The sequence below is a fragment of the Anser anser genome, assembly GCF_964211835.1.
Source record: "Anser anser genome assembly, chromosome: Z".
Lineage (NCBI taxonomy): Eukaryota > Metazoa > Chordata > Aves > Anseriformes > Anatidae > Anser > Anser anser.
The window spans coordinates 71,804,999-71,825,713 of record NC_139723.1 but is presented as its reverse complement, the minus strand read 5'-3'; the positions used below and the strand labels follow the sequence as shown (position 1 = coordinate 71,825,713).

The window sequence follows — 20,715 nt, the reverse complement described above, 5'->3', positions numbered from 1 at the left end:
GTAGAATCACAGAATGGCTTGGGCTGGAAGGGACCTTTAAGATCATCTAGTTCCAATCCCCCTGCCATAGGCAGGGATGCCACCCACTAGATCAGGTGGGGATCACTTCCTGTGGCTTCAATGCATGCGAGAAAAGAAGGTGGTTTAGTTCCATTCCTCAATTACTGCAGATAAGCATGTATGAGGCTGAGAGCAGTTGGTATGGTTATATGTGAGATAGAACATTTCACTGGGAATGCTACCAATATGTGGTCATTAATACAACTCCATTGTTGCAAAACATGTATGTTTGGTCTTTTTATTATTATTATTATTATATATATTTTTTTCAGTACTGCAGTTAGCTAGGAAGCATAGTGTTCTGGGATGGGAACTCCAAGCCAACTACAGTGAAAGTGCAGTTTTCCCACTGAAGAAGTCACAACAAATTTCTTCAAACACGCTATATGTATTTGAGAAGGGTTGCCAAAATAAACAGTTGTGTCAGGAACTTATTTTTTTTTTAAAGGGCTGTCTGAAGCCAGCTTGGGTTCAACAGGAGAAGTCTAATTTGACAACAGTCCCTGCATAACCTCCCCACACCCTGCAGGTTTACACCAAGATTCTCAAAAGCAATTCTAGTGCCAAGCAGAGCTGGCACCAAGGGAATACGTTGAATTTTAAAAAAGCTGTGATGCTTTCACTTCCCTCTCTGCTTCCTATTTGCTTCCCTCTGTGCTTTCGCTTGTGATATTTGGAATTTAAATTTGACATCCTTTTTTTTTTTTTTTTTTTTTTTTTTTCCCCTGTGTATTACTGGTAGAGTTCAGCAATTGGAGTATGACTTATGACTGTTCCTCCACCTTAACCTTCCTTTTACAGCAGTGTTAGGCTTGAGAATGGGTATTACAGAGACTAACCCTAATAGTTTTATTCAGAAAGAAATGTCTGTTGACTTACATAGTTTTTCTCACATACAGGATTGAAATGATCAAGACCTGAGAGTTTAGCCAGTATACAGTTACATAATCCTGTTTTATAAGTGCTGCATGTATGTTTAATGTATCCCTCGGTACATTGCATAAGAGGGCTCCAGGACTGCAAAAGAAAATGGTCTCTCACTAAGTGATCCTGCTGCCTGAGTGACTGCATCTTCGTAAACTGCTGTAAATATCCGAGATGTATTATAATTCTCTCTCAGCCTAAGTTTTATTGTGAATTCCGTAGCAAGTTTTACATACTTCAGTGTGAATATAAGTATGTTCCCTAACTATCTGCAGTTATTTCCAAAAATTTAACATATTTCAGAGGATTTTTCTCCATTACTTCCACTACTCTTTTCCTTCCTTCCTTCCTTCCTTCCTTCCTTCCTTCCTTCCTTCCTTCCTAGTCCATATGGCACCGTTAGTTTTGAGAAATTCCTTTACATTCATTTATTCATGTTCAAAAATCCATGAGACTTTTTTAGTAAAGTGCAGTGATTTACAATGAAAGAACAGCAGCATTCTCAACATTTCAGTGTTGAAAATGATGTTTGGTTTCCTATTACTCGGCTGTGAATCATGTGCAATCTTTTGGAGTTTAATTCTCTCTGATAGGAGTAGGATGAGGGTAGGTGGGCGGTTTTGAAAAGAAAATGTGTAAGTGCTTCATTTGAAATGATTTAAGGTCTCTGGTTTGAAGCACTTTGGGAAGAAGAATTTGAAATTATTACGTGTCTGTGCTTTGTTGCTATGTTCTATAACAATTTTCATACAAAAACTGATTAGATTGTCTCAGCTACTGTGAAATTCATTCTAAATGAAGCTATACCAGCTGCATTCTCTCAGGGCTGATTATTTTCTTTGGATAAAGGTCGTGTCACTCAGTTGCTTGGATATGACTTGTCATTCATGTATGCCACATGCCCCTCACAAACAATTACAACGAACTATATCTTCTGTAGAACTGTAATACAACAGAGCCTAGGGAAATAAGAGATTCCATTTCTTGAAGTTTGTGATGAACATGTGAGAGCTCTGAAGAGTACTTTATTGCTCCAGGCAGGTAACTTAAATGTCAAGTGACAGAAAGTTGGAGGAGATCAGGCTATTTTCTGTAGTATTTCTTTCTGTACTGGAATATCATTTGGGGAAAAAAAAAAAAAAAAGATAATTGAGATTATTTTGGACAAATCAAATTATTCCAAATTTATTCTAGGGACTAAATAACACTGTGTTCCATTCCAAACCAATTGTCCCCAAAATGAGAGTTTAAATACCTATTGACTGGTGTCAGAGCCTGCAACAGACATAGGTCTACCTTGCTGTAATAGGGCATATGCACTGGTGAGAAATCTTTGTGCTGTTCTCTTCCTTAAGCTGATGATGATTATCACTGTATGAGGTTATACATCCTCAAATTTTCAAAGGTAACTGTGAGAGAATTTTGGGTGCAAATGCATTGCATTTTAAAGAATAATCGCTACTTGCAAACTGAATTCTTTTGTAAAAGAGATTTTCTATTGATCTAATGCAAATCATAGATGCATTCAAGATCATCAAGTCCAACCATCAGCTGTTAGATCAGGTCCTTTGCTGCTGCAAAATGACCCACACTGCCTTCCACACACCAATTCTGCCATGCAGCATTTTGCTATTTAAACTCCAACAACAAACTGACATTCATAACATTCCTGTTGAGTTTCAACAATACACATCTCTCACATCATTAACCCTTATGTGTACATTTCTCCCACATTCCTGAATTTCCTGTGATATCCCAGTGATCTCCAGGCAATGTTTGTAGTTTTCATTGGAAACTACCAGAATTACCTGGGATTCAGTATATTGGCCTGCTGTTTTCAGATTTGCCACTAGCCAGCCCTACATCTGTTACCCAGCTTACCTTGTCACAAATTGCCCATGTTCCCTATTACAACAGAGGTAAATTTGTCTATAAGTCATTTGTAAAGGGTGCTGAGATCCACTGACTCAGGTGGGCTGCAACATAAGAAACGATTAGTTTAAGACATAGTTATTTTAACATTTAGTGACTTCAGAGATACCGTTAATGTCAATATATACAAAAATGTAGATTTCAAATAATATAGGAAGACCATGCAGACAAATAGTTAGACTTTCACAGGTAAATAGGAAAGAATTGTATCTGTGAGAATATGTTGAAGAGTACAAGCAGATTGACTTAGTAAGGTAGAGGGCTGGTTGGCTTCTGTGATTTAGTGAGACATTCCTATGAATGAGAATACCATACTTGTTAGCAGTATGGGAAGCAGGCATGGATGCCTGTAGGTTCTGTATTAATTCTGGCATGGATACACGCCATGACCAACCTCTGATAATTTGTTTTAAGAAAGAACATTTGTAAGTTGGAGGTAAGAAAGCTCTTTATTAAGATGAAATGACTGTGATTCTGTATTAAAATTTACTTTCTGGTTCTACATTCTAAAGTCAGTATTCAATTGAGAAATGTATTGCTTAAAGATTTCAGTACACAAAATGCTTGAGGAACCATTGGTGCTGACAATGTTTAGATGATGTGAATACTTAATTTTCTGGGACTTATACTTTATCAGGCAGTTGAATATGTGCTTCCAGTCAACTTCAAAAAGCAGCTGTTTTTAGAATGACAGCTATATGACACTAGTATGCTTACTTAGTCATATCTTCAAATAATCTTGACCTAAATAAATTTCACAGCCATTTTATCACTCAGTTACAGGCAATATTTTAAAGGAAGTGTATTATTTCTGACAGTGAGAGCTGTACCTTATTTAATAAGCAAGCTGCCAAACCTATTTCAAAACAATTTTAGTCAATTAAATAATTTTATTTTATTTTATTTTATTTTATTTTATTTTATTTTATTTTATTTTAATTTTATTCTTATTTTTATTTTTATTCTGTTTATTTTTGTTTTTAAATCAAAAGTGGAAAAGCGGAATATTTAGAAGCTGAGGTAAATATGCAGTATCATGCTGTCATTCTGGGGAGCTGAAAATACTAGATCTTCCAGATGCTAATGTTACACTGTGCATAGCACGTTTCTGGCTGGTCCTCATTCAGATACTTTAATACTAAGGGAAGTACTAATGAAGTACACTCTTCATTAGAGGTTATATCTATACCTCTATCTACATATTTATATATAATTTTTGTATGGATAAATGGTAACTTTTAATCACACAAAAACTGATAGAATTGAAAAGAAACAAACAAACAAAAAACAACTGCCAACAAAACAAACCCCAAACCAGACATTTTTGTCGTATAATGTTTACGTCTAATTTGAAACAGAAGGAGCATGTTAACTCTATGATGGGTCCAAGTTAACCTTGATGTTACTCAGGTAATTTCAGAGAAAAGTGTTTTGGGCACTGATGGCATAAATACTCCCCAGAAAGTTCAGTCTGTCTTTGACTATAAATACTAATACCTATAGAAAACCAGTAGCTGGCAGTTTTCCTTGCATGTTATATCACTGTTATTTTGAATAATGACATATATTAATTTATGTTTGGATGGAGCTGACTTTACTCCATTCATTCAGTGATCCTGGGACAGACAGATGGTCTGACTAACAGTTCACAGACAAAGGACCAGAGAGATAAACAAAATTATTATTTTTAATTATGTTTATCCATATTTTATGATCATTTAGTTTGTGAAAATAAGATAACACTTAGGGAGGACTCTTAGATAAAAATCATTTGCTGATTTAAAAAGAATGTTTTTAACTTTCCTCTGAGAAGTTCAGGATAGGATTTCTACATTTACAGGTTGCTCTATCGGTCACGGAAGGTGTTTCCCATAGATGTCATGACTGGCTGGAAAAAAATAGTTAATATTAATTTCTTGACTCTGATCCAACCAAGACAATATAAAAACAGACAGAACAGAGATACAAAGAGAGAGGACAACCATTTGGCCTCATTTCAGGGTATTAAATATTTGTTTTCATGCCAAGTAGCTTCTTAGTTTCAGGTGGGCTAATATCATTCACTTAAACAGTGAAAGGGAGGAAGATGAGGGTAAGATTATGATTATTTTGATTATTTTTTTCCTCTTTTTTTTTTTTTTCCCCCATCAGAACTACTCGTAGACAATCTGGAGTTAAAAATAACAAAATAGCCGCAGTTTTTTTTGTGTGTGTGTGTGTGTGTGTGTGTTTGTTAGTGTGTGTTTGTGTGTGTGTGTTTTTTTTTTTTCTTTCCCTAATGAAAAGAGCATCAGTTAGCAAGCTGCCAGAGGTCTCAGGTGTTTCCAAGCTAATTTGGCCTGGCAAGCAATGACCTCTGGGATTTTCAGAGCCAAATGTTAGTCTCTGTGGTTTGTATTTCTGCCTCCTACTTTTTGTTGTGCAGAACAGAAAGCACAAGCTGCACAGCGTGTATCATACTGTAGCAGTCTAAATCAGACAATTTTTGCTTTGGGTTTCTCATGCAGATTCTTCCATTATGTTTTTGAAGAAGTGTGAGTTTGCATTGCAAAACTACAGCCTTTAAGATGTAATTGTGGGTCTTGAGCATGTTGAAATTCTTTAAGCATAACTTGCTCATAACTATGGAGTATCACTCTGAACTCAAACTGTGTAGAACTGTGAATTTTGCATGATTAGGATGCAGCAACAGGAACTGTGAATCATTTGTTCCAGTTTTATGAGTCTTTGAAGATTGTAGATGTGAGGATTTTGCTGGCTATGATACACTTTATATAGTTTCTGGGTCTGCAGCAAACAGTCCTTGTGATTAACGTACCTGTAAAAAGGCATGGTTAATGATCTATTCAACTTTTTTTAAAAAAGACAAAGACTTGTGTTAGTTCTAGCTAACTTTAAGCATCCAGTGTGATACCTAAAGGAGGAATCCAGCCTGATATATGGAGGAGATTGTAGTGAAGGGGACAAACTCACCTTCAAAGCTCTTGTCTCTCTCCATTGATCAGAACCAGGGACGTTAAGTGCCATAGTCTAGCTGTGATATTGCACATAGCTGCAAATTATTTTCAATGATTTTATTAACTGGAAGAAGTGTCAGTTATCAATAACCATTAAGCATAAACATTTTCAGGTTGGAAATTAGGAGAAATTTCTTCTCAGAAAGAGTAGTTAGATATTGGAATGGGTTGCCTAGGGAAGTGGTGGAGTCACTGTACCTAGAGGTGTTTAAGGACAGGCTGGATGTGGTACTTAGGGATATGGTTTAGTGGGTAATGTTGGTGGCAGGGGAAAGTTGGACCAGACGACCTTGGAGGTCTTTTCCAGCCTTAATGATTGTATGATTCTATGAATTGCTGCTTAACCATTACTTTCTTATGGAGGGTCTCTCATTATGGCTGTGGTCAGTTTTTGGCTTAGGAAGACTGTTTTTGTTTTGTTTTGTTTTATTTTATTGAGATTTGTGAATCCTTGCCATAGATTTTCCTATTACTTTACAGAATTACTGACCTTTGAAATCTAAATAGAATGTAGTGTTATTTCTGTTTGCAGAGTTGCTTATCTTTTCTAAGAACAAAAGAAAGAATCCTGAAATAAACAGAGGAAACTGTTTAGAATATATCATTGATTAAGGAAAAAACTATGCAAAAAAAATCAGCTGGAAAGGATTCTAATTAGAATTTATCCTCCTTTGATGTTTGAACAGGAAACACTGCAAAAAGTTGGATACTACAAAATATTTTCTTCCCCAATTAACTATGTGGACACAAGCAATTTTTCTATTTTCAGTTTCAAAATGTTATGATCTCATATTTTTTTTCTGACAACTCTTCCACAGATTAGTAAATGTTTCTTGCTGCTGAAAATATGTTCAGTACCAAGAGTGACAAAGGCAGTGTTCACTGTAGAGACAAATTCTAAAAAGAGACTATGAAGTTGCTAATATTAAATCTTTCTGATAATTGCCAGAAATACACTTTGAAAACCTTGTCAGTTTTAACTGTTTGATTTTATCTGCAAAACCAGATGGCTTATTTGGCCAATCTAGTGGAGCAATTGATTGAGAACTGGCATTTTGGAAATTTGCTAAAAGTGAGAATATTTTTCATGGCTGGCTGCTGCTTCAGTGAGAAATTGCAGAATTGTATGCTTGTCATGAGACTGGGTGTTGATGGGAGGCTGAATTCTTGCAGCTTCTGAGTTCACATTCAGAGCACTTCAGAATATCTCCTTACATTTTGCTTACAACACTGCCGCTATCATTGGGTTTATTTGAAATTGGAGATTGAAGATCTGATTTAGAGTCCACTGACGTTAGCCTTTCTGGACTTCCATTGTCTTGTTATGTAGAGTGTTAGTTGATCATACTGTGAGTTAAGTCAACAGAAATTGTTCTGCATACTCTAAGTGGAAGAAGATCATATCCTGAGGAAGAAATTCTTCTTGTTTAACCAGCAGAAAGCATGTTCATTGTAACAACATGCAGTGAAGCACTGAGCAGCCAAGGCTCAATATAAGAACTCAATATAAGAACTAGAAGACTAGGATGGAAAAATATAAGGGATTATCAGATGTGCTGTGCTTATGCTTTGTGTAGGAATTGCAATTTACTAGAATAAATTTTAAAAAAGGCAGTTAGCATTGATTTATTAAGTGGATACTATTTGGGACAATCTTTTATGTATATATTGACAACTACTTCATTTATTTCTAGCTGTATAGTAGTATACTGCTAAAGCCCTGTATAATGAGTGTAAAATTAGAAGAGAGGTGTTTTTTAATAAATGGATAAAGCTAGTTATACATTTTTTGTGCTTCTGAGTACTCTGTTCATTGTAGAGTTGGAGGATACACAATGTATCCATTCTACTATGACCAAGGCTGTCATGTTGTCTCTCTTTTTCATATAGTTACCTCAAGGGTAGTAAAGATAGTAGTAGACAGTTGGCAACCATCAAAGAAATAATGAAGTATTTCATTTCAAGACTTTAGAACTGTTCAGAATATTACTTAAAGACCAAGAACAGCACAGAGAATTTAAATGGCAGTGCAGAGTTGAATTTTTGCAATTTCTAGATTGTGAAGCCTTTTTTTCCTCTGACTCAGGAAGGAAGATCCTCTGATTATTTTGGTTCTATAGGCAGCTGGAAAACAGCTACATGTGAACTCAGGATGATGTTATCTGGGGACAAATTAGAATAAAGACCTCAGAAATCAGAAAGGTGATGTTTCTCCATCCTTATTTTAGGTCATTGAAGGTTACACCTGAAAAGGATAATTTCAAATAGGTATTTCTGGTCTCACATATGCAAAAGTAGGACAAGAGATTATTTTAAACAGATCAACACAAAATTTGTTGGTTAGGATAGCTGGTGCCAAACACTGAGTTTACTTGACAGTAAGTTGCTTTTTATATAGCTTAATCTCTTTGCTAAAAACTATCGTAACTAATCCATACTGAAAAAAGGAAATGCTTCTTTTTGGATTAAAGCATGCAAACCGATTAAAAATGTCATCTCTTCACAGAATCTGGAGTCCAGAGAACAGGTAACCAAAGGAAACAATGCTACCTACCAAATGTCATTGCTTTTTCCAATGTCAGAATATTCCCTGGGAACTTTTAAGGCACTGTTATTTCAGTCAGATGGAGATTCAGCTAAGTAATATATCAGTTCATTTTAATAACCAATTCCTGTAAAAAAACCAGCAGTATAACAAAAGATACAGGACAGTTGGGCAGAATCAGATCCTTAAATAAAAAATAAAATGTCATTAGTTCTATAAGTATATGAGAACCATTTTAAGAAAATTTATTTATTATTCAAAAAAGCATTGATATTCCCCCTGGAAATGTTTTGCAATAAGGTTGCAGTTAGAGTAGTTTCTAGTTTGGGGCCAACATGATGTAAAAGATAGACTCAGAAATCTGACTTAGATATTTGACATAATAGACTCGTGTGGTTTTAATATGTTTTATATTCAAAATTTCCTTAGAGTTACTCAAAATACTGTAAAACTCAATGATTGTATAATAGAAATTATATCCTAATTTATATCTTGACATCCAGATAGATAACTGTAAGGTGTGATGCTGTGCAAACCAGACTAATATGGAAAAGAAAAATGTTCAGCAAAAATAACAAATATAATTCTATGAGCATTCTTCTGCTATATTTACTTAATGTGATATATTCAAGATTTTTCCTTGAAACTAATAACCAGATCTGTCCCAAGTGTGCCTGAAATCCAAGTGTAAATTTCTTTGAGGAAGAAGTCCTAAGTTTTGCCATGCATTCTTCTTGAAAATATGGAAATTGATTTGCAATAAAAAGCCAAAACTTTATTTAAAGTGAAGAGCTCTGTAGGTTCATGAACATCCCCACTTTCCAGAAGCTTCTTTATTCGTAGCAGAAAAAAAAAAAAAAATCAGTAGGATGTTTCTACATCTAGTACTTTTGTCCAGGTGAACAAGAAAGTAAATTGCTTAGTGGCTCACTGTGAGGTCTGATAACACCTGAATGAGATGTGGTTTCATGTTCTGCCATATTTAGAGTCAGTACCTTATCTTGCAGGCATTTATTTGCTCTGTGAAGAGGTTTAGGATCTGCACTACAACACCATCATTGCCGGTTTTAAAAGAGCAGATTAAATTAATAATTTGTTATACATGTGAAAGTAATCACTCATTTCGCAAGCTGTCCTAAAAGGCTGCACTTCAGACTCCTCAGATGTTTCAAATAAAGGTAGATGATATGAGGAAATTCTTGTATCTGTAGTTTCAAATGCCTGTTTTTAAAGCAGTTTTAAAAGAGTCATAGTTGAATGGAACATTCAGAGAAAAGTTTTTGCAAGTTTTAAATTCCTGGAAAGTATATCTTAAACTTACAGATATCTCTGCTGTGAATGCTTAAACTGAAAGGAAATTTTCATCTCCCTATGGCATGCACGGATAGAGCTGTGATTCTCACTGAATATTTCTTGTACTTCTTTCATCTTATCTGTTAGGGTGTGGATGGGGAGCAAAACAATGCTCCAAAATTAAAAGTGCTGAAGACCTTAAACTGACCTCTTAAACTGAGATAATAACAAAGGAACATTGAAGGCCTGACTTCACAACCTCAGGAAAATGCCAAGCAATGTTGTATAGTACGACGAAGCAGAAGTATTGGACCTTATTTTAGCTCTTCTCTGACACATGCACTGAAGCCTTAGGAGATGCATGTGCTTTTCTACTCATGTGAAACACTTTTTTGTTGTTGTTAAAAATAAATAAATAAATCCTGCATGCCCACAAGTGGAGCTCAACTGGCTACAGGATGCTGGAGAAGTGAAGGCTCTTGTACAGCTGGGGCAGGAGGTATACAGTGCACAGCCCTCTGGGATTTTTCTTTCCTCCCTTGGGAAAGGTTGGCAGCAATCAGATATGATGGAGTAGTAATGGAGTACAAGTGGTAGTCCTGGGAACGTGTGTGCTTTGCCATAATCTACAACTTCAGCAAGCCCAAGTAGAGTCCCATCACTTAAAGAAATTGAGTTTACATTATATATAAATCTTTATACAAGATTATATACAGTGAAGTAGAAAACAGGTGTCCATGTTAGCTCTAAGAACAAATAGCTGTGAGGATTAAATTCCAGTTCTCTTAAGCTGAAGGTCCTTTTTAACCCAGTCCTGGCCATTATCAGGCAGAGCTAGGATGTCTGTGGCTACACTCAACACAAATTTGACGGATAGAAGTTCCTCTCTGGGAATGAGACACTCTGGTGGGTGTCCATGGCTGTCTTCTGAACTGTGGGGTACATCTTGAGGAAGGACTCTAAATACCAAATCACACTCTCATCTCTTTCAGATGAAGATGTCTGAAATCCTGCTGGAATGGGTTTATCTGCAGAGGATTCCATTTCAACCCCATCTTCTCACTTTGAGGATCATTGACCTGTGATGAGCTCTTATAGGAAAGCATTAACAGCAAAGGCATGTTTGTACTGACATAAATGTGTCTGTTTAGGTTTGTAATGAGGGAATATTCCTACTCAAAACTGTTCTTCTGTAAGGAAGTTTATATTCTGAAAAAGTGCTGCATATGTGAGGGGGAAAAAGTACAGCGGAAATGCTTGGCTAAAATGTTGTAAATCTACAAAGTCTGCAAAATGCTTTTATTGTAAAATATTACTTTCCTTCCTATAATAAAATGTCAAACAAAGAAACAAAAAAAAAGAGCTAAGTCAGCAGAAAAAATGGGAGTGCTGCAAATGAACTATTTAATCTTTTGTCTTGTCAGTCCAAGTGGAAATTTGTGCTCTACACTTTGTTATTAGGCTGCTGTTGGTTTAGTTTTTGTTTTGTTTGTTTGTTTGTTTCCAAGTTTGGAGTGAAGAAGAACAATTATGTTTTAATCTTATTTTTAAAGGGAGAAAAAATATAAGTAATCAGTATTCTAAGTAATGAAATGGGGATTCTTAAGTAAAAAAAAAATCCTACTTGTGTAGAAAGCAAATGCCAGAAAATAGTTTTAAATTTCACATTGCAATTAAAATTTGTCACAATGACAAATATAGTACACAGGGCTCCAGTATAACTTTGATGTAATTAAACTGAAATTTTGCAATTACTTCTTTATACCTCATTACAGGAAATTTATCAAAAAGCTTGTGGGAGTGAGCAAGAGGAAGGTCTGGATTCCTTTCAGGGAGGTGATGGACACTAATGTCTGATGGGATTTTTATCCAGAGATGCCTGCAGCCGTCAGCCTTGTCAGGATTTGTTTTTTATCTGACTAGCAGGAACTGTGACAAACAGTGTGTACAGTTACTAACAACATTGTGACGGCAGAACTAGGTGCTGTCAGTATTATCTCTTATAATACAGATATTTCTTAAGAAGCTGTGGATGCAGTGGGTGGTATGTAGCCTGTGAAGGTTGAGAAGAACTGTAAGAGATGTGGGCTCCTTTTCAATGGAGGCAGAGAGGAATCTCCTCCCAGATCTTCCACACCACCTCTGAGATGGTTTTCCCATGCTTTTTGGCACAGCCTTTTCCAGGCAGCAGAAACATTTGCACTGTGAAGAACTGAAAGGGCATGGCTTTATCATCGTGTTTCATGGACATAAAAATCACTGCCACTTTGTCTGGGTGCAGCAGAGAGCCTGCCAAAGGTAGACTCAGATAAGCTGAGAGAGAGACTTTAAGGCCACAGGGAAGCTGGGAGAGATTTGGCGTGGCCTCAGGAGAGGTGAGGGAATGAACTGACGAGAAACTGAGAGCTCAGCTGATCCCATCCCCATCTGAAATTCCCAGAATGTTATATCAGGATTACAAGCTTCAGATTCTGCTGCATCTTGCTTGAGAGAGCAACAGCTATAGGGAACATGCAGAATTTGATAAGTATATGAAAGAATACATTGAGTACAGATGGCGTCTGGCTTTATCTTTTCATGTTCTTGTGAAAGGATAACTTGCAATCCTAGGAGATTTCAGTCCTAGGACATTAAATAAAACAGTTGACAATGAATGTTAATACTTGTCTTTTCTGCTCTGGTCAGTTGTCCTTAAAGTAACTCCTGCAGATTCCATCTGGCCATCCTTATGTGACATTGAAAAAGGCAGCACTGACTCTCTATTATAAAAATCATCTAACTGTTAATTTCTTCTTTCCTTCTTTCCTGCCTGGGCAGACAGAATAGTAAGAAATTTCCTTTTGCTGCCAAGGAAAAAAAAATGATGATAGCAAATTTAGGTGCTTCCCTCCGCTCCATATATTCTGCATTGCAATGGTGTTATGGACGTAAAGGTAAATGTGTGTTTTCTCTATTTTTTTTCCCCCTGCATGTGGAAGAGGGCAAACAAACAAACAAAAAATTATTTATTTATTTATTTATTTATTAACAGGAGAATATATAAACAGGATGGTCACATGTAAGGAGTGAAGTTATTTGTTCTGTTCTTCCTGTTTATTGTGAGCTTTCAGCTGGACGAATAAGCTGGAAATAGATCTTAGCATATTTGTTCATTCATTCCTGTAGGAAGGTGTGTCAGTTTGACATGCCTTACAATTCTGCCCTTTCTATGATGTTTAACTTGCATTCAAGTATCTGTACTTGGTCTGTTTAGGAGGAAGCACGTAATTTATTGTTGGATAATCATTGGTCGCCTGAGATTTTTTGAAGTGGCAAAGCAGATATCCGCTGCATATCCTTAGCAAAGTAGCCATCATGCTTCCAGTTACAAACTTGAGAGCTGACTGTTATGCACAGAGATGAAAGCCATGCACCGAAGAAACCTGCGCATGACATACAAAGAATTAAACATACGAGCTAGCATATGCATGCTGGCTACACACAGAAATGCTGCTAGATTTAAGTATTTTTGGATTTTGTATAAAACCTCAGATTTACTATAATAAATCTAAAGCAAAAATATTATATATATGCATATATATATACTTATATATAATTTTATTTCATTTATTTATTTTCAAGAAAGAGGAAACTTTTTAGTATGCTGTGGTGAATTAGGTATTTCCAAGTTCAGATGTATCCATATGTATCAACTCTCATCTGTGACTCTTTATGAGTCTTTTTTTTTGAGACTGTTATAGCTGTAAAAACAACATAACCAACTTCCTAGCTATGTCCTCTGCATTTCAACAAAGAATGGAGTACTGGGGTCGAGATAAGTCATCAAAAACTACATGTGTTCAGGAAATCAAAGTAGGTGCCACCATTTCTTGAGAGACATTATAGTCAGTTTGAGCTCAGAGGAGCCCTGACTTACATCAAACACATCTCCAAAGAGTGTATTTCTGAAAAGCTAGGTTTAATACAACCGAAAACATCAGTGATTTGATTTGACTAACAAGAGCTGTTTGGTTTGTTCTTTATGGCCTTGCAAGTAATTATGTTATATTCACTCTATTATGACATTTTCAATTAAACTCTGTAATTAAAATTTACTCTAATTGTAAGATTGTAAGACTTCACAATCCCTTTCATCACCATCATCATTATTATTGTTATTATTATTATTAATATTATTTAAAGAAACAGCTTCTCAACAGTTTTGCATCTGGAGTAGAACCATATAATATATATATGCTGTTGAATGTCAGTATCATTTTTAGTAGTCATTCCTACCAGAATTATATTGGAATTGGTCTCTCTATTTATCAGAAGACTGTCAGGACTATTAGAAATGTGGGCAAATATGTGAGTGAAATGTAAAAATTTTGTTCTAAATCTAAATGTATTTAGATGTACAGATATAGATTTGGAAAAGCCCAGAAGGGCTTTTTTGTTGTTGTTTTTGTTTGTTTGTTTTTAAGCACTCCTATCTCAATTCATCAGGGCTTCTAGATGTTCTACAAATCTTCCAGTGATGGAAATTCCCCTCCATTCTTGGCATTATATTCCATGTTTATATTAGAAAGTTTTTGTAATACCTAACTCAGTCTTCTTCCAACTCCATCCTTAGTAAACTTGGAAACCAACATGTCTGTGTTTTTGCAATGTCTTCTTTCAAACATCTTATCCCTACACTGAAAACAATTCTTTTGGTTATCTCATATGTCTTGTTTTCTTTACCCCATTGGAATTTTCTCTACATCTTTTGTGAAGTACATGGACTCTAAACTAGTGCACTATCACAGATGGAATTGTTACTTTATCCATCTTGCACATCACAGTAATGTTTATACACTTCAGTATGATTTTGTTTTATTATTATTGCAAAAACACGATAACATTTATTCAGTTTTATGTGTTGATCTCTCTTTTTTTTTTTCCTTTCAGTTTTATTTATTTATCCTCCCTCCTCTTCCCCCCTTCCTGAATTGCTCTCTTCTCACACTTTCAGTCTTTTGTTCATGACAGCTGCTGTTGCTGAAATTCCATATCTGGCACTTGACCTAACCAAAGTGCATCACTTTTCCTTCCCTGCTTGTTTCTACATTTTTTTCCAGGATCTTATAAAATTCTGGTCTCCAAAACACTTTCAGCCTTTCCCTGCTTTTTGTCATCTGACAGTTCAATAAAAATATTCTCTGACTCATCATTAGTGTCTTTGATGAAAATATTTATTTAGCTCCAAGAAAGACCAACAACAGAATATAAGTTTTCACAATGAACTATTTGTAACTCAACTTTGAGGACAGTTTTTAGGTAGGTTTACCAGAAGCTTGTATTAGTTTCATTTGTATTGTGCTCCCACAGTTTGCTTATAAGAATATCAAGTCATACAGCGTCAAAGTGCTCGCCGTAAAAATATTAGGGTGTATTGACATCAGTTGCCTAGCTGTACTACCCTTCTAAAGTACCTAGAAACTAATAGTAATACTTTCTGGCATGATTATTTTCTGTTTTATTTGTTTGTTCTCTGTCTTTTTTTTTTTTTTCCTCTTTTTTGTCTATTTTGCTCTTGCTCTAACTGGGAACTAAGTAACATATAAACGAATAAAAAATTTCTGTCTCTCCTTTTTTCTTCTTTTTTTGCTTGCTAAAATGTAAGATTCACTACGACACCTGCCTCCCCCCCCCCCCCCCCCCACTTCATTCTGCTAGATATGTAGATATGATTACTTATTGCAGTTATTTTCTGATGGAATTTCCTGGTCTTCTTTCTGCAGGCGTTCAGTCCAGGCTGAATCTAGATAATTCTAATTCTAATAATAAATTCTAGACAATTCTATCTAATCTAGGTAAGATTAGGAATACCTAGACTGTCTCTAGTGGTTGTTTGCCTTATAAGGTCTTAGAACCAGTCAGAGATAATCTTTCTGTATTTTCAGTTGACCAGTTTCAGTACTAAACTACAATTCCAGATGGAATAAGATTTGTTTCCTAATGTGCTAACCAAATCTTTATTATTTGAAATTACAGTGGTTGCTCCTTGCCTGATCTTTGGTTGGCTTGCAAGCAAATTGATCTCCTTTTCTTTATTCCACTTTCCTCCAGGTTTGAACTCTGTTGTTATACTCCACCTCAGTCTTCAAAACTAGAGAAGCCTGAATCCCTATTTGGCTGTCATGTATTTCCAGCCTCTTAGTTGTTGCTAACCTTCTTTACATTCTCTTTTAGCTTTTCTAATACATGGTGCCCAAACCTTGATGGCGCACTCCAGATGAGATTATCACAGAATCACAGAATTGTAGGGGTTGGAAGGGACCTCAAGAGATCATCAGGTCCAACCCAGCTGCCAAAGCAGGTTCCTTAGAGCAGGCTGCCCAGGTAGGTGTCCAGATAGGTATTGAATATCTTCAGAGAAGGAGACTCCACAACCTCCCTGGGCAGCCTGTCCCAGGACTCCGTCACCCTCACCGTGAAGTTCTTTCGCATGCTGGTGCGGAACTTCCTGTGATCCATTTTGTGGCCATTACCCCTTGTCCTGTCCCCACAAACCACTGAAAAGAGGTTGGCCAAATCCTTCTGTCTCCCACACTTCGGGTATTTATAAAAATTGATAAGATCCCCTCTCAGTCTTCTTTTCTCCAGGCTGAACAGACCCAGGTCTCTCAGCCTTTCCTCATAGGGAAGACGCTCCAGGCCCCGTATCATCTTTGTGGCCCTCCGCTGGACTCTTTCCAGGAGATCCCTGTCTTTTTTGTACTGGGGAGCCCAGAACTGGACACAGTACTCCAGGTGAGGCCTGCCCAGGGCAGAATAGAAGGGGAGGATCACCTCCCTTGACCTGCTGGCCACGCTCCTTTTAATGCACGCCAGGATCCCATTGGCCCTCTTGGCCACCAGGGCACACTGCTGGCTCATGGCCAACCTGTCACCCACCAGGACCCCCAGGTCCTTCTCCGCAGAGCTCCTCTCCAGCAGGTCGCCCCCCAGCCTGTACTGATACGTGCAGTTGTTCCTTGCCAGGTGCAGGACTCTACACTTGCTCTTATTAAACCTCATTTGGTTTCTTCCTGCCCATCTCTCCAGCCTGTCCAGGTCTCGCTGAATGGCAGCACAGCCTTCTGGCGTGTTGGCCACTCCTCGCAGCTTTGTGTCATTGCTGTACTTGCTGAGGGTGGACACTATTCTCTCATCAAGGTAGTCGATGAAAATGTTGAACAGGACTGAACCCAGCACCGACCCCTGGGGAACACTGCTAGTCACAGGTCTCCAGCTGGACTCTGTGCCACCAATCACCACACTCTGAGCTCAGCCAGTCAGCCAGTTCTCAACCCACCTTATTGTCCACTCCTCTATCCCACACTTTCTCAGCTTTGCTAGCAGGATGTCATGGGAGATGGTATCAAAAGCCTTGCTAAAGTCAAGGTAGATGACAGCCGCTGCTCTCCCCCCATCTACCCAGCTGGTGATGCCATCATAGAACGCAATGAGGTTGGTCGAGCATGACTTCCCCTTGGTGAATCCATGCTGACTACTCCTCATAACCTTCTTCTCTTCCAATTGCTTGGAGACGGCATCCAGAACAAGCTGTTCCAACACCTTTCCAGGGACAGAGGTGAGACTGACTGGCCTGTAGCTTCCCGGATCTTCTTTCTTGCCCTTCTTGATGACTGGAGTGACATTATCCATTGGTGTTTCTAAGTAGTACAAAACAGAAAAAAACCTCTGTATTCTCAACAGTATTCCTTTTATGACAACATAGATGGACACTTAATTCTTTAGAATAAGATTGTAGACTGGTATACATTTAAAATATGCATTATATAGTTTTTCTTCGGCCTTACATTAATAGCTCATTTCAGTTACAAGGAGGAACTACATGAAAAAGTGTGTTACTCCAAGCCAAAGACAAAAGTTCTTCATCAAATATGATCTCTTTCATTGAGTGAAAAAAAGAAAAAGCAAGCAATAATAAAACCAAAACCCTAATTATATGCTCTGCAGAAACAATTTGGCTAAATTGAATTGGTTCTTCACTATACTCACACAAGGGCCAGTTGGTTCACAGCTCTTCAGAATTTAATTTGCTGCCCTGAACATAAAGGGAAACTCTTGCTGTGGGCAGGCAGCAGAGGATAGCTGTTGATTTTAGGGATATTCCTACTTCCAGCTTGGGTGTGCTTTTATAGGCAATCACCTACCATGCCCATGCCTAAAGCAAGCCATGTTTTTAAAGAAATCAATGGGAATTCTGCTCAGTGCTTCCCCTTAAGTTCTATGCCAAAGCTTAGACATTTGCGTGATGTTCCAAATATATCCATTCCAGCCTGAGCCATGACTATCTTGCTAATCTTCTGACATAACTGCAATTTGCAGGACTCTCGCTACAGGTAAAAAAAAATGTAATTTTAAATTTAATTTTTTAATCAATAGTTGGAAGTGTCCTAGCCCATGATTTGTGATCCTTTCCTCGTTCTCACTCTTTCTGAGAAGATGAGGAATTTGACAGTCTGTGATAGGGTGTCTGGCATATAAGTTGCTAAAAGATAATTAGCAGGACAGCTTCTCATTTGCCATGTGAAGGTGACACTGATACAGTGGAGCAGAGATGAAATTTAAATATTATCCTCAGTGACTCTGGCCAGCTGGGCCAGGTATGAATCACAACGTTCACCCAAGTGAGGGAACTTAATTTCTATCTTTAACAGCACTAACAACCAAGAAACAGGAGTCACAGGCTTGTAGGGTGAATTTATTCACTTTGATGCCTGGGCCTGACTGAGCACAGATTTCAGGTATGAGTGATATTGTACCTCGGGACCATGTTAGGAGTATTTGGCAAGGGAGTAGGGGAGTTCATGGTGCAACAGCCTGGGGCCCCTTCCCATCCAACATTTAGAAAGAGACCTTTCACAAATTAAAGCTATAGATAATTAAGTTTATTTATAGAAAGGCCATGCAAGAAGTGTAAAGCTGCACCATGGGCATCCTGGCAGTGGTGAAGGGCAGTCTGCTAGCAGTATTCCCTAGTTAGCAAGCATCTGTGAACATGAAAGCCTATAGTCCCTTCTCCTGCTTTGTTGTGTAGAGCTATTCTCCTTTAGAGTGGTGACCTTTCTCCCACTACTTCCACCAGCACATGTGAGAGTCTTTGAATCTTGTGCCCTGTGACAGGATTTGGCTTGCCTCTGTGGGATTCTGAGAACTGAGATCTGAAATCCATCTGGTGTTAGTATCAGACCCTTATTATGTTTTTGCACAGTAGAGTTCAGCATCCTCCTGCAAATATTCAAATCTGCATTTTGTTCTCAGAAATAACTGCCACAGCTGTTGTAAAATGAAATCTGCTGGTTGTACCCAATGCAACGTACAAGTGGATGAATATTCCTGATGACTATTTTTTTCACTGTATGTAGGAATGCACACAATTTTTTGAATCCCTTTTTATCCTTTATGAAACCTTATCCTTTTGGAGTAGTTGGTACTATCATGCATCTGTGAAGTACAAGGAAACTAGTCAGCAAAATTATTACTTTTATAACTGATCATGTAATAGTGAACAGAACAGTAGCCTACTTAGCCTATATCCTCTCACTTAAGGTGGTCAGAAGAAAGCGGTTAGGGAAAACGATAAGAAACCAGACCAGTTGTAAATGATTCTTCCTCTTGTGATTCTCAGTCTTCAGCAATCACAGTTAATTGTCAATGCCATTGACACTTTGACAGCTAGGTCCTAACAAATCAATCATATTTTATGCTGTGAAGAGCCCTTTTCTTTTTAGATTTTGAATGAAATTTACTTGGAAGTTGTCCTGCACACATCACTTGTTACCTTCTTAAAGTTTTGCTTTTCTGCTATAAATAAATAAATGCACTCTTGGCCTCAGGAAAAGTCATGAGTGTGATCTAACTAGAGATATAAACTCTGTGAACACTGGGAAACTGGCATTTTAAGAAGCTCACCAGGTTGAAAGCCTGCTAGGCTTACAGTACTGACCTTTGCAAATTTACCTTGCTATCAAGGTACTTACTTTTCCAAAGTAAAAATGGATAATTTGTACTGGTTAACTAGAACGGAGAAAAATAAATGTAAATATATATATAAAGAAAAATAAATAAATAAATAAAAATCATCTAGCACCAGAAGCTTTCAGGTATTAGCACAAACACCTCCTGAGCTAAATTTAGATTTCGTGCCCTCACAGGTGACTACCATTTAAGTGTAATAATGAGATAGCCTCTAGCCATTCAACATGCAAATTTGACTGACTGGGATCTTGCCTATCGTGCCTGTGGGAGGACGTATGTAGAAAGGAAGTAGGAGGACTGTTATTGTGATACTGAATGAGTCTGAAATCTCCTGAATCTAATTAGTTTAATTTTTAAAACCATTATTTAATCAAACTTCAAAGAAGGAGAATATGGAGAATACTTTGAATATTTTTTTTTTTTTAGATGTTAATGACCCAGGCTTCAGATAGGTTGAAATCACTTTTTTAAATATAGGGGATGAGCAGTTCTGTGCTTGACCTTTTAAGTCATGGACGAAAGTCTTTGCCTGGCTGGAAGCCTCATCACCTTTCTCCCTGTTGGAAAGTGGGAGAGCTCCAGGGCATGATAACATCTCAGTCACTGCCTTGCGTGCAAGTGAGACACATAATAACGTCGGCCTGAATAGATTGCCAGTTTATTTTATTCCATAGCTGAAGATTTGGACTACAGTTTCTTCGCTGTTGCAACTGTCTTGAATGACACAGGTTAGCCATAGCTGCTCAGGGGAGAGCTGTTTGTATACAAAATATCAGAGCTGAGTGCACCTACATTGTGGATTTGAGATTGACTAAAACTGCAAAAGGAATAATCTGAATAACATTTATGTGGAAGTACACTGCTCAGGGCACTTGTGCAGGCTAAGTTCAATGCCAGGCTCATCCAAGAGCACTTAAACCCATGGTTTTGGAA

General features: G+C 37.4%; 1 long non-coding RNA gene across 2 annotated transcripts; it reads left to right on the top strand.

Annotated features, from left to right (window-relative positions):
- Positions 1-5,311: 5,311 nt before the first annotated feature.
- On the top strand, positions 5,312-13,845 carry LOC310889083. Of its 2 annotated transcripts, XR_014576368.1 has the most exons (4): positions 5,312-5,450; positions 10,764-10,888; positions 11,547-12,704; positions 13,025-13,845. It is a non-coding gene; the product is annotated as an uncharacterized lncRNA (long non-coding RNA). The 2 variants fall into 2 exon arrangements; XR_014576369.1 differs by having other exon boundaries at positions 11,547-13,845.
- Positions 13,846-20,715: the final 6,870 nt, after the last annotated feature.